General features: G+C 49.2%; 1 long non-coding RNA gene across 1 annotated transcript; it reads left to right on the top strand.

The window, feature by feature from the left end:
• Positions 1 to 9174: 9174 nt before the first annotated feature.
• Positions 9175 to 14871, top strand: LOC139364091 (uncharacterized). Its single transcript, XR_011625355.1, has 3 exons — positions 9175 to 9693; positions 10323 to 10941; positions 14802 to 14871. It is a non-coding gene; the product is annotated as an uncharacterized lncRNA (long non-coding RNA).
• The last annotated feature ends 39 nt before the right edge of the window (positions 14872 to 14910 follow it).

Here is a 14910-nt window from a genome sequence, read left to right as displayed (position 1 = left end):
TGCAGTGAGCCGAGATTGAGCCACTGCACTCCAGCCTGGGCGACAGACCAAGGCTTGGTCTCAAAAAGGGAAAAAAGAAAAAAAAAAAAAAAAAAAAAAAAAACCAGCCTGGGCAACAGACTAAGACTTGGTCTCAAAAAAAAAAAAAAAAAAAAAAAAAAAAAAAAAAAATTCCAGCATCAGAACTTGCAGAATCTGTGTCAATAGCTTGGAGGACTAAATCCACAGTCATGAAGCATGCTTTTAGCCCATAAGAATCAAATGGTGTGGGGGAAGTGGCAAATTAGACATGTTTGGCTGCATTTGTGATTATAGGAGTCAACAGCAAGCTAAATCCACAAAATTGTGAAGCTGTTTTTTTTTTGTTGTTGTTGTTGTTTTGAGACAAAGTCTTACTCTGTTGCCCAGGCTGGAGTGTAGTGGTACAAACTTGGTTCACTACAACCTCCTCCTCCCTATTTCGAGTGATTCTCATGCTTCAGCGTCCTTAGTAGCTGGGATTACAGGCACCCATCACCAAGCCCGGTTAATTTTTTTTTTTTTTTTAATTTTTAGTAGAGACAGTGTTCACCATGTTGGCCAGGCTGGTCTCGAACTCCTGACCTCAGATGATCTGCCTGCTTCAGCCTCCCAAAGTGCTGAGATTACAGGCATGAGCCACCATGCCCGGCCATGAAGCTGGTTTTAAGAACCCAGCACATATGACCCTGAGTTCTTTTATGGATGCTTTTGAGAAATGTTTCATCACCAACACTCTTGATGCCACAGAGAATGACAGTGTGTGAGAAAAGATGGTCATTGTCAATTCTGAGTCAAAAACAGAGGAGTCAGATTTGGAATGAGAAGAAGTTCTAGAAATAGCCAACTTCTTTCACTTCTCTTTACTGTTTTATTATGCACAAAAGTGATTTATAATAGAAATCTATGATGAACTGAATCTATAAAAGCTTTTCTCAATAAGTACAAAATAAAAATTCTAAGTGAAAGGAGAGTGTCATAGTTTAATTGGCAGCATTCTAATTTTTTGTTGGCACATAAAATGACGATGTGCCTGGTACTTGCTGGTGTCGTAAGTTCGGTGATATATACTATGTGCCAAGCACTGCTCTTGTCCTAGATGCAGCAGTAGAGACAACAGAGACAAAAACTCTGGTTGTTTGTGCAAGTTGACTCTGCAGAGCCCTTTATTACTTATTTTATTTTTTGGAGACAGGGCTTCACTGTCACCCAGGCTGCAGGGCAGTGACATGATCATAGCTCACTGTAGCCTTGGTCTCCTGGGCTCAAACGATCCTCCAACCTCAGCCTCCCATGTAGCTGGGACCACAGGTGCCCACCACCACACCTGGCTAATTTTTTTTTTTTTAGACGGAGTCTCGTTCTGTTGCCTAGGTTGGAGTGCAGTGGCGTTATCTTGGCTCACTGCAACCTCCAACTTCTGGGTTTAAGCGATTCTCCTGCCTCAGCCTCCAGTGTAGCTGGGTTTACAAGCATGTGCCACCATGCCCAGGTAATTTTTTGTATTTTGAATAAAGATGGGGTTTCACCATGTTGGTCAGGCTGGTCTTGAACTCCTGACCTCAGGTGATCCACCCACTTCGGCCTCTGAAAGTGCTGGGATTACAGGTGTGAGCCACCTCGCCCTGCCATGTTTTTTTACTTTAGTAGAGACAAGGTCTTGCTATGTTGCCCATGCTGGTCTCCAACTCCTAAGCTCAAGCAAACCTCCTGTCTGGGCCTCCCAAAGTGCTGAGATTATAGGCATGAGCCACTGCACCTGGCCCAGAGTCCTTTATATGTCATTTGAGGACCTATAGGATAGCTACTTTTTCATCATCAACTGGTGGCTTCCAAGGGTGGCCTGGGGTCATATTCTCCAGTCACCCATAAGGATTCCCCCTTTCCATTGTGCCTGAAAGTGACTCACAGCACCTCTGTTTTCATGTAATTAGCTGAAACGTGGTCACATGGCCCCATCTGCCTGCAGAGGAGTCTGGGAGGTGTAGTTTGAGTGTCCAGGAAAAAGGATGTTGATGAATATTATTGTGGATGAGCAGTCAACAGTCTGTGCTACATACTGTAAGCAGCACCTTGCAGGCAGAAGAGAGTCCCAGCAGCCTAGGGCCTCTCCAAGAAAAGAAAACAAAAACCCCAACTTGCCTATCGTGCCACAATCTCTTGAGATGCTGTCCTGAATATCAGACACACCACCAAATAGGAAGATGTTCATGACTGGTGAACATTATTAACAGACCTGGTGACCCATAGGGCTAATGAGGTTAGTGAAGCCTGTGGTGCTTATTCTGAATAATGAACCTCTCTACTCGAGATATTTTTGGGCAGAGGAGATTTTTCAGGAGTGCCCAGAAAACCCCATCATTTAGCACTGCTGATTCCACCCACTCTGCCTGCTCAGAGAGACTGGAGGTGGTTGGGTGACTTTCTCAGTACAGTTTGTGCTAGTAACTCTAGATACAAGGCTACAGCCTCCAGGATACAGAACACAGCCATGGTGCAGAGGCACTGGAAGCCCTGTGTATGAGTTTGGGCATCACCAATTATGAGCTATGACTTGGGCAAATTACTTAATATTTCTGAGCATCGGAGTCCTCATTTATAAACATACAATTCTCAAATATAAATGTGGTTGTAATACTTGCCCTTATTACCCCACACATTGTTGAAAGGATGCAGAACCGAAGCAGGGGAGACCTTTGTGAACCATCAAGCTTTATATAAACATACATTGTGACGATGAGAGCAGTGTCTGCATTAGGAGGGGCCGCACGAATCCTTGCATGAGTGATGGTGGTCTTGCTCATGCTCACTGCATCTGATTTGACCTTTGTAAGCCCCTTGTTTGAAAGCCTTTCCCCCTCCTTCCAAGCCCCTTTGGATGTGTGCATACACACGCACACGCACACTCGCAGTGGAGCTGGTCCGTTTGGCATTCAGCGTAAGGCCTGTAAGTCAGAGCTGAGATGCTGAGGCCAACGCCCGTGGAGCACCCTCAGGACAGGGAGGAAAGCTGGGGGTCATGGTTGCCCTCTTCCCCGTGTGGTGGCTGAATGCATTTTTCACTGGGAGTTCCGGGAGAAGCCCACAAGCCGGAGCTGTACTTCAGCGCGCCGCTTTGTCCCCATGCTTAGGACAGCTCTGTGGGCTGGTCCTTCTCTGCCTCTCCACCTCTCCTCACCATGAACCATTCGGCCACTCCGTGAGTCCCATGACATATTCCTGACATTAAGCTGTCTCTTCTTGCTCCCCTCACAGCTCCTAGAGAGAAGAGATACTGTAAACATGATGCATTCTGTCCATTTCAGAGTTATGAAAACTAACCATAGAGAGGAGAAGCGGTTTCTTCAGATGGGGCCAAAGAGGTAGATGGGAACTAACTGAGAAGAATCCACTTGGAAATAGGACACTTTGGGGTTTCGCCATGTTGGCCAGGCTGGTCTCGAACTCCTGACCTCAATCTAGTGGCATCCAAAGCTGGGAAGGACTCTGAATCACGGAATTAGCCATAGTAGCCAGGGCCTCAGCGCCTAGAACTGGGGACTGGCTGCCACAGGGATGGCTGCTCCCTCTGCTTGCCTCTGGTTCTTTGTGTGATGATGGCTTTGCTCTCTCTCACTGCAAACACCTGGACAAGAACACGGCCACTGGCAGCCCCAGGCTGGCTGGTAGGGAGAATACATGCCGAGGATAGATGCGGAGGTGTGGGTGTGTATGACGTGCCACCTGCCAGGACGAACTTTTGCATCACAGGGTGAGTCATGTCGAGGAACAGTGGCAGCAGCAGGACCACATCCTTTCTGGGCTCCAGCTGCCGCTTTCTCAAGGCTGGGTCAGCAATGGTTGTCATGGCAACAGTCTGATGGGAAGGTCTCAAGGAAAACGCTGAGGCTGGAGTGTTTTGAATCATATTTGGCTGTCAATGAGTCCCTCTCTTGCTAAGAGCCAAAGAAAGAAAAGCCCGACTATTTGGGTCCATCTCACTCTGAGTAGGAAGGTCAGCAGAAGTACCTTGTGGTGTCAAGTTTGGGTTTCCCTCCCTCCCCTGAGGTTTCGGGGGCAGGCTGGCACTAGCTTTGCCCGTGCATGGCTGTTACCTGTTAACAAAGATGTATGTGCCCGCACTTAACGTTTCTTCCCAAGGCATGGGGAAAAGCACACTGCTCTGAGGTACCTGGAACAAGTGCAGCCCCCTCTCCTAAGTGGTCTCCTTGCGGCCAGATTCTCTTCCAGCTTCTGCCCAAGTGATCTTTCAAACAAGTGAATCCCATCAGCTTGCTTCCCTGCTTAAATCCTTCAGTGGCTCCAGATTCCTGGCCAAATAAAGCTCAGTACGTGAGCTTGACAGTCCTCCTCCTCTCTGGACTCTGCGTTGCTCTCACTGTCCTCTGATCACACTCCCTGCAAATCTCTATTCCCAGAGAGCTTCCTGCCTCTGTGTCTTTGTGCATACTGTGTGCCTGGAACGTCTTCCTGCTTCCACTGGAGAACGTTGTCTCCCTTAAATAAAATGTGTGACTCCTCCAGTCTGTGTGACTCTCAGATGAGAACGGTGCTGGCCAAGTGACCTTGTCTCTAGTCTCCTGAGCCCTCTGCATGTGCGAGGCCACAGCGAGGCTGGCTCAGCCCTTCTGTCCATCCCCTGGATGGACTTCTGCTTTAGAGACGAGCAGCTCTAAGATAAATTAAAACCCCTCTCCTTGCTTCCTTTTGCCTCTTTGAGAAGAATTCATTCCTTCATCCGACAAAGATTTAATGAATAGCCATTATGCACCAGGAACTTACTGTTCCAGGCACTTAGATACATTAGTGAACCAAACAGAAATCCCTGCCCTCGTGAAGCTTATATTCTGGCAGGGGAAATGAACAATACACAATGTATGTAAGAAAAAATAATTATATAATATATCAAAAGGCATTAAGAGTTATGGTAAATAGAAAAGGTGGAGCAAGGAAGGGAATTTGGGAGCCCCAGGAAGAAGGGTGGGGCAGGTGGCAATAGCGTATAGAATGGCAGGATCAGTCTTGTCTTAGTCTGCTAGAGCTGTTGTAACAAATGCCCCAGGCTGGGTGGCGTAAGCAGTGGAAACATTTCTCACAGTTCTGGAGGCTGGAAGTCCAAGATCAAGGTGCTGTTGAGGCAGGTTTCATCCTCACCAGGCAGACGAGAACCTGGAGGCCTGCAACCAATGGTGTCTCTTTCCGAGGTCCCTGGGGGTGTTCTCGCTATTAATTATCCCGTGGAGCCCCCAAGGCTTTGTCTGTGCTGCCAGTGAGACAGTGAGTGCTGAGCCTCACCGGTGCTGGATGGGAAGGAAGGAGGCCATGTCCCGCCCACCCTGGCAAGGCCACAGGCATGTCCCAGCGTGGGATGCAGGATGCGAGGAGCCAGCCTCTGCGAGGAGATGAGGTCCTTGGGCGCAGGTTTCATCCTGACGCCTCTTCTCCTGGCTTGCAGGCGGCTGCCATCTCACTGTGGGCTCACATGCCTGTTTCTTCGTGCTGGCTTATGCAGACAGAGAGCGCTGCAGTGTCTCTTCCTCTTCTATGAGGATACTAGCGCTATGGTATGAAGCCCCACCCCATGACCTCTCTTAACCCTCATTACCTCTTGTAAGCCCTGTCTCCAAACATCATCACATTGGGGGTTGGGCTTGTAAACCAAAAAGAACTTGAAACAGGTCTCAATCTTTTTTTCTTTTTTGAGACAGAATCTCACTCTGTGCCCTAGGCTGGAGTGCAGTGGCATGATCTCAGCTCACTGCAATCTCCACCTCCTGGGTTCAAGCAATTCTCATGGCTCAGCACCCCAAGTAGCTGGGATTGCAGGCATGCACCACCACACCCGGCTAACTTTTTGTATTTTTTTTTTTTTTTTTTTGAGAGGGAGTCTGGCTCTGTCGCCCAGGCTGGAGTGCAGTGGCCGGATCTCAGCTCACTGCAAGCTCCGCCTCCCGGGTTTACGCCATTCTCCTGCCTCAGCCTCCCGAGTAGCTGGGACTACAGGCGCCCACCACCTCGCCTGGCTAGTTTTTTTTTTGTATTTTTTAGTAGAGAGGGGGTTTCACCGTGTTAGCCAGGATGGTCTTGATCTCCTGACCTCGTGATCCGCCCGTCTCGGCCTCCCAAAGTGCTGGGATTACAGGCTTGAGCCACCGCGCCCAGCCTATTTTTTTTTTTTTCTGAGATGGAGTCTCGCTTTGTTGCCCAGGCTGGAGTGCAATGGTGCAATCTCAGCTCACTGCAACCTCCACCTCCCAGGTTCAAGTGATTCTCCTGCCTCAGACCCCTGAGTAGCTGGGATTACATGTGCCCACTGCCACGCCTGGGATTTTTGTAATTTTTGTATTTTTAGTAGAGACGGGGTTTCACCATGTTGGCCAGGCTGGTCTCAAATTCCTGACCTCAAGTGATCTTCCCGCCTCAGCCTCCCGAAGTGCTGGAATTACAGGCGTGAGCCACTGTTCCCGGCCTTCTTTTGAGTCTTTGATGAGTCTTTCACTGAATACATAATTTACATGAGGCAGGGGATGGGGTATGGTAGAGGAATAATCACTTATGCCATGTCTAGCTCTGAATCTGCATTTTTACATCAGAGGAAGCAATCAGATATGCATGTGTCTCAAGTGAGCAGAGGGATGACTTAGAGTTCTGTCATTTGTCCCATGCCCGTGAAGACAGGTTATGCATTCACATTGTCTGGGTAAAATTCAGCAGATCCATTTCAGGGTAAAAATCTTGGGGCCCCAGAATTTCCTAATGAGGAAATTGTGAGGGAGGTATGTAGCTTTCTTACCTTTGTAACTATCTTATTATTTAGAAATAAAATGGGAGGCAGGTTTGCCTGATGCAGTTCTCAGTTTGACTTTTCCCTCTGACTTGGTGATTTGGGAGGTCTTGAGATTTGCTTTCCTTTCACGGCCTTCAACTAGGAATTTGGAGGGGCGACACAATTCAGTCCACACCAAGCCTCATTGAGAAGGTGAGATTTGAGCATAGAATTAAAGGAGGTGAGAATTACAATATCTGGGAAGAGCACTCCAGGCAATGATGTGGGTACAGCAAAGACCTTGGGGCAGGAATGTGCCCGGTATGTTGGAGGAACAGCAAAGAGTCCACTGTGGCTGCAGTGGGCAGAGCAAGGAGGACAAGAGTGAGAGGTGAGGTTAGAGAAGTGTTGGGACTCAGTCCTGCAGGGAGGGCATTGTTCACCATGTAAGGCCTTTGGCTTTTCCTCCGAGAGAAATGGGAACCATTGCAGGGGGCTTGACCAGAGTGACCACACTATTGGCCTTATGTTCTCAGTGACCACCCAGTACTGTATTGAGACTAGGCCATGGGGGAAAAGGTAGGAAACAGACGGACCTGCTAGGAAACTTCTACAGAAATCCAGATAAGGAATGATGGTGGCTGAGACCATGGTGATAAGAATGGTGGCAGTGAGATGTCAGATTCTGTACATATGTGGAAGGTAATGTCCACAGAATTTCATAACAAATTGGACAAGGAGTGTGAAAGGAAGAGAGGAGTGAAAAATGAGTCTTAAGATTCTGGCAGGGAAGAATGGAGTTGCCGTCTGTTGAGATGACGAAGGCTGCTGGTAGAGCAGGTAGAGGTGAAAAGATCAGCTGCTTCAGTTTTGGACATGTTGAGTTTGAGATGTCTGCTAGACATCCAGGTGGATATATCAGGTAGGTAACTGGGTATATAAGCCTGGTTTGGAGAGAGACCCAGGATGCAGATAGAAGTTTGGGAGTCATCCATGCTGATGGTATTTAAACTATGAGAGCAGATGAGATCATCAAGGAAGTGAGAGAGAAGCCAGGACAATGGTCTAACCCTGGGGCACCCCAAGAAGACCAGCTGCCATGGAGATTGAGAACAAGGCTGATTTGCTCAAAACCAGGGTGCCCAAGGAATGATAAAAGGGAGATGGGTAATACAGACCAGGTACCGTGGGTCCCCAGAGACAAGTTTCTGCTCTCCCCATTGTTGACCTCCTTACAAGGCTGCGTTTCCCAGCCTCTGCCCTAAGACTATCCTGCTGTGGTCCACAGGTTCTCAATGCTAATTTGTGGCCTTTTAAAAAATAAGCATAAGGCCCGGCGCGGTGACTCACGCCTGTAATCCCAGCACTTTGGGAGGCCGAAGCAGGTGGATCACGAGGTCAGGAGTACAAGACCAGCCTGGCCAAGATGGTGAAACCCTGTCTCTACTAAAAATACAAAAAATTAGCTGGGCTTGGTGGCAGGTGCCTATAATCCCTGCTACTCTGGACGCTCAGGCAGAGAATTGCTTAAACCAGGGCGGGCGGGTGGGGGGGGATGGGAGGGCGGAGGTTGCAGTGGGCGGAGATCACGCCACTGCACTCCAGTCTGAGCGACAGAGTGAGACTCTGTCTCAATAAATAAATAAATAAATAAATAAATAAATAAAATAAAATAAGCATAAACATTTGAGATTAGAGCTAAAAGATCTGACTTTGATCATCCACAGCAGCCAGGCTCCCTCCCTACCGCTCAGCTCCGATGCACTGCTGGTGGGAGGGGAGGTGCTTTGCCTGGCCGCCCCCTTCTCTGGGGGTCCTGTCTCGGTCGCTTCCCCCACTCCTGTTCCCGGGCTTGTATCAACCCCACCCAGTGGCTACTGCTGTCTGTGCCCGAGGACCTCATCTCCTCGCAGAGGCTGGCTCCCCGCATCCCGCATCCCACACTGGGACACGCCTGTGGCCTTGCCAGGGTGGGCGGGACACGGCCTCTTTCCTTCCTTCCCATCCAGCGCCGGTGAGGCTCAGCACTCACTGTCTCACTGGCAGCACAGACAAAGCCTTGGGGGCTCCACGGGATAATTAATAGCGAGGACGCCCCCAGGGACCTCCGGAAAGAGACACCATTGGTGGCAGGCCTCCAGGTTCTCGTCTGCCTGGTGAGTGAGGTGGCACGCAGCGTCAGTCCTCTGCAGGAACTGGTGCTGGGGGAAAGGAGCGCTTCGTGCAGACTGCAGAAGTGGAGGCCGAGGGCTGGGGTCCCTGGGCCGCGGGCGGGTTCCGCGTGCCCCTCCCTCGCCGCACCGCGCGGTCCCGCCAGGGGGCGCCAGGCACCGGCTCCCCCAACTCTGGGCTCCTTGCGCAGGTCCAGCTGTGCTCCAAGATTATCTTTCCTTCTATAGCTCACTAGACCTTCTTATGCTCACAGGAGTGCCATCCCTCACTCCAGAGCCATCCTCAGAATTCTAAAGCAGAATTAGAAAAATCCTTGCTCTACCAGCCTGGGCAACATAAGGAGATCCTGCCTCTACAAAAAATGAAATGTAGTCCCAGCTACTCAGGAGGCAGAGGTAGGAGGATCACTGGAGCCCAAGAGTTCGAGGCTACAGTGAGCTATGATCGAGCTGTTGCACCCCAGCCTGGGCCACAGAGCGAGACCCGCCTCTAAAGCAATAATAATAGTGAAAAATTTTAAAATAAATAAAAAAGAAAAATTCTCACTCTTTAGCTATTGAATTTTGTGGCGGTGATTTCTTCAGAAACTGCCTCTTCCCAACCCCACTCCACCCACAGAGAGGATGAGCTACATCCGTACAGAGCCTGGCACTCCGGATGCTGGCGGAATTGATTCAGTAGCATGAGCAGGAAGGTCCATTTGAAGAGATCACTCCAAAACAGCGGTTCACAACAAGGTGGGAGTGGAAGGGAATGTTCTCCTGGGAGTGGGTGGGGGTGGGGTGTCAGCGTGTGGACCTGGTACAGCAGCGTTTGAAAATACCTCCAGTATTCTAATATAATTTAAAATAATAATTAGCCGGGTGTGGTGACTCGTGCCTGTAATCCCAGCTACTAGGGAGGCTGAGGTGGGAGGATTCCTTGAGCCCTGGAGTTCAAGACCAGCCTGGACAGCATAGCAAACCCCTGTCTCATATAAATAATAATAATAATAATGATTATTATTCAATGTTTTTGTCATTCAAACCACAGGTAGTAAAGCTTGACAGAATTGTTGTGGGTGGGATGTGAGCTAAAAATATTGAGAACCAGGACCTAGCAGATTGTCTGCTGTAAGTTCCCTGGCTGTGGAGGATGGAGTCTCCCCTGAAGAGTAGTGTTGGTCCTTGGGACAGTGGCCGCAGTCCAGCCCATCACAGAAAGGAATGGTGCTCCCTGGGGCTGGAAACCGGTGTCTGGAGTTGGGGGAGGTGGGGAGGAACTTGGAGATTCGGCTCACTGTCAGTCTTGTTAAGGAGGCCAGTGTCTAAAGTGGGAACCACACCAGGTAAGCTGTATTCTAATCTGCTCCTTGTTTTCTTGGCAGAATGGTTCATGCAGGACAGAAAAAGGAGAGACAAAGGACTGTCAGGAGAGTGACTGGTCCAAATGAGGACTCAGGAACCCCCAGTGGATCCAGAGAGAAAAACACTCTGGGTAGGAAGGGCATGGGAAGTGATTACTATGCACTTGTGCTGGAGCAAAATGACACCAGGGGAGGTTGACCAGCACCCTCTGGGTTCATTCTTTTTATAAGGAAGACTTCTGGTCTCTTACTCTGTTCCTTGAATGGATTTACATCCCAGAAAGATGTGTGCTCTGTGCAAATGAAGGGGTACTCTTCCACTGTAAAGAATGCATTGGCTTTCTGGACTGGGGGGCCGGCTGGTACAAGCGTTTCCCAGGAGAGAGAAGTTTCTGAAAGGATTTTTGGAGTTGCAGAGTCAAGGACCAGTCTGGGAGTCTTGGTGACCCCACCAAGCACAGAGGATGCCAGGCGCCTGATTGGAGAAGGCTGTGGGAGTCTTCTAGAACAATCGTGCTAACTGCACACACCATCTGCATGAACCAATACCAGGTTGTACTGGTATTCAGCCATCTTGTACTATTTCCTCGGGGTGTCCCTAGAGTGTTTCGTTTTTGACTAGCATTTCAGCAGCCTGCAGGTAGGGACAGCATTTCATACACAGTGTGCGCCTCCCAGGAGCCAGGTGCAGCTGGGGTGTGTGACTGTGAGGCTCCTTGCTGTCCATGACATAATGTCACCCCCACTGCCTCAGCTTACTCCCCAGTCACCCCTTGAGGTAACAGGGCTGGTGCTTTTACAATTCCCATTTTAAAGATGAGGAAACAGGCTGGGTGTGGTGGCTCACGCCTGCAATCCCAGCACTTTGGGAGGCTGAGGCAGGTGGGTCATTTGAGTTCAGGAGTTCGAGATCAGCCTGACCAACACAAAAAATTACCAGAGTGTGGTGGTGCATGCCTGTCATTTCAGCTACTTGGGAGGCTGAGGCCTGAGAATTGCTTGAACCCAGAGGTGGACGTTGCAGTGAGCCGAGATCGCACCACTGCACTCTAGCCTGGGTGACACAGCGAGACTCCATCTCAAAAAAAAAAGAGAGAGGAAACAGAGGTCAGTGAGTGCTGGCCTCAAGAGAACCTCAAAATCCCACTCTGCCTAGCCCTGCCCGCCCTTGTCTTCAATCCTTGAGGAACAGAATGATGCCAGGTGTGAGTTGTTCAGGTATCTCCCCAATATCTCCTCCTACATGGTGGGGAGGGTGACCACGGCAGGGGGTTGGGGGAAGGCTCTTCTGCCATGCCTTAGGACTTCCCTTTCTCTGTGAGTGTGAGGTAGGTGGATTCCACCTACTCAGCATGGATTTTGCACAGGAAGTCTTGCTCGCTTTTCCTTGGTGTGATTTTTATTGAACTCACCTTTCCTTACTAAGGGAGTGTTAAATTGGTTTGGATTTCAGGAGAAAAGAAACATAGCCTACTTAGGTGAGCCCCCAGCCTACATTAAGGAATCTCTTACATGGGACAGCCTGGTCCAGCAGGGCAAAAACGTTTCAGTAATAAATAATTTGCATTTGCCTGCCCTATGATGGGACAGGAGTGGAGGATACAGTCTCTGGCCAGATCTCATGATCCTGTCCTCATCCCACAACATGCACTAGTGACCCTCTCATGCTCCCACGGCCACAAAAGGCAGAATTGGGGTTGGAACATCTGACCCAAGTCCACACCTCTTTCCTCTCTCCTTCTGCATTTCTGAGTCTTGAAGTAACGCTGGGCCAAAGTGGGGGTGGTCCTTGGCCATCCTGGGAGGAGCTTTGCACACTGGTGGTAAGTTCCTATTTCAGTTGATGGTTCTATAGTGGATGAGCTCCACATTCAATTCTTATGCCCCTGCAGCTGCCGTAGGAGGCAGGGTGACCCGTCACCAAGGCAGCTCCCACAACCTGGTCACAGCTCTTTCCTCAGGGCCTGTTACCCAGCATGAGCTAAGGTCCTTGGGAACTTCTAAGACCACTTGAAGGAGGAAATTTATTCTGTGTCTTTCCCTCTCCTTTTCTCCCTCCCTCCTTCCGTCCCTCCCTCCCTCCCTGTCTTCTTTTATTTTTCCTCCCTTCCTTTTTCCTCCCATCCATTCACTCAAATCTAGGCGATGCATCCCTGTGGTGTGCTAGCTATTGTTTCTCTAGGTTAAGAGGCATCAGAAACAGAATACTTCCCCTGAGTCAGGAGCCACACTGAATTATTCATAGGCTGAATCTATTGCAAGTTTTAGAGGGAATTTTCTTCAAGGTTGTGGTTGTGAGGCTGCTGAGTGAAAGAAGTAATGAATATGCCTAACATTCGCAGAGGTGAGAAATGCTGCCTGGACTCAGACAGCCCAGGGTCTCAGGCTCACACAGCCCTGGGACAATTGCAGTAAAGAGAATGCCCTGAACAGAGATTCATACTGTCTTGGCCTTGGTGGATGGAATTCTAATCTCCCTGAACTCTTCAATCTGTGGGTTGATGGATTAAACACGCATGTATTCAACATGAGTGGATAGCTGGGTCTCCCCAAACTCTACACCTGTATGGAATCCATTTCCCCCTGTTCTGGACCATTTAGAAGGGCATGTGGGTACCTGGAGTTGTCTGACAGAGATACTGACTGGAGAAGCGGTGAGGTCCCCAACACTGAGATGATTTGGGTTGGAAATGATGAGTAACCATCAGGCATGCTGTGGGAGGGGCTCCTGCTCTGGGTGGAGGTGGGACTGGATATCTGTAGATTATCAAAGCCATCTTGTTCATCAAAGCCATCTTGTTAATGAGGATCAAGATCATCCTCACATCTGAGTATCTTGAAAGGTTCCTCACAAATCTAAGATTCAACTACCAGGAATAATGGTCTCAAAGTAGAATCTGAACTTGGATTCCCTTAGACTCAGAACTGGAACCTGAGCTCGGATTCCCTTAGACTCACAACTGTTTGGCTTTGTCAGGTGCTGCTTCTTGGATTTGCCTCCTGACTGTTGCCAATTCCCCCCTACCTCATAGTCTTCATTCACCCCCTGCAGTGCCCCACTGATGACACCATTCTGCCAGTGATGCCTGGATCTCCCATGGCATCGCCTACCTTCTAGGTAGTTTTACAGAGAGGAAGTGTAGCCTCATGAAGAAACCAGCAACTCTGGAGCAGGTGGACTTACTTAGATTAATATCTTGTTTTCACCATATGGCTGAGTGACTTTGGCCAAATTAACAAACCTCTCTGACCTTCACTGTCCTCTTCCGCAAAATGAAAATGGTAAAAACCATTATTTATAGGATTGTGAGGTTTAAGTGAAATAATGGAAATAAGGCACTTGGCCAGGCACAGTGGCTTATGCCTGTAATCCCAGCACTTTGGGAGGCAGAGGCAAGCGGATCACCTGAGGTCAGGAGTTCAAGACCAGCCTGGCCAACATGGTGAAACTGCATCTCTACTAAAATTACAAAACTTAGCTGGACGTGGTGATGCGTGCCTGTAATCCCAGCTACTCGGGAGGCTGAGAGAGGAGAATTGCTTGAACCCAGGAGGCGGAGGGTGCAGTGAGTCGAGATCACGCCACTGTACTCCAGCCTGGGCGACAGAGCAAGATTCTGTCTAAAGAAAAGAAAGAGAGAAAGAAAGAAAAGAAGGCACTTGATACAATGCTTAGCACATCCCTCCCCAGCTTCATTGTTCTCTTGTGTCTCTTGCCCTTGACCATGCAGTTCCATAGACCATTATTCCCCTCCTGTGACAGAGATTTCTAATAGCCCACTAGTGCCCATCTCCCCTTCTTCCCTTCTGGTTTTAGTTCGACACATGGCTACTTAGTTATACACTATATATTCCAGCCTCCCTTTCAGCCAGGAGTTGCCATGTGACTAAGCTCTGGCCCGTGGAATGATGCAAGCAAAATTGATGTGCGCAGCTTCTTCAAGAGGAAATTGTTTGCCTTCCACAATTTCCATCTTTCTTCCTGGAATGTGGGAGTGGTGCTGGTGTTAGCTTTGATCATGCAAATGAGGAAAACACCCTAGAAGATGGCAATGGGCCCCAGACAACCTCTTAACATGGGACTATCTTCCCAGCCAGGACCATTCACCTACCTATAGCTTAGTATGCAAGAGAAAAACAAGCCTCTTCTCAGCCTCTGTTCATTCTCCCACCTTGAATTAGATGTCACTTCACCATCTCTGACCCTTCAAGGCCAGTACTTCCTGTGGGCCTTCACCCATGTCCTCATGTCTGCAAGCCCCGCAAGACTGGGAGCACCATGAGGAAGGGACCATGGTCTCATCTGCGCTGGTTTTCTCAGGAACAGGAATACAGTAGGCACTTAGTAAATGTTGAATAAATCGATGATAGTGCCACACGCTTACAAACTGGCTTAGTTCTGCCTAAAGGGATCTTAAGCACTTCAACCTGCTTGACCTCCAGCAAAAACAAAAGAACAATTCCCATTTTTTTTTCCTCCCTTCCTCCAAACACACCCAGGCCTTTCTTCCATGTCCCGTTGGCCAGAGCAGACCCTGGAAAGAAGCCCTCCCCAAGGCGCCTTGTTGACTACGGCCAAGGCCTGGCCCAGTGCTGGACACCAGTCTAT

The sequence above is a fragment of the Macaca nemestrina genome, chromosome 7 (assembly GCF_043159975.1).
Source record: "Macaca nemestrina isolate mMacNem1 chromosome 7, mMacNem.hap1, whole genome shotgun sequence".
NCBI classification, from domain to species: Eukaryota; Metazoa; Chordata; class Mammalia; order Primates; family Cercopithecidae; genus Macaca; species Macaca nemestrina.
The sequence above is the reverse complement of the archived record's forward strand: the minus strand, read 5'-3'. Positions and strand labels throughout refer to the sequence as shown.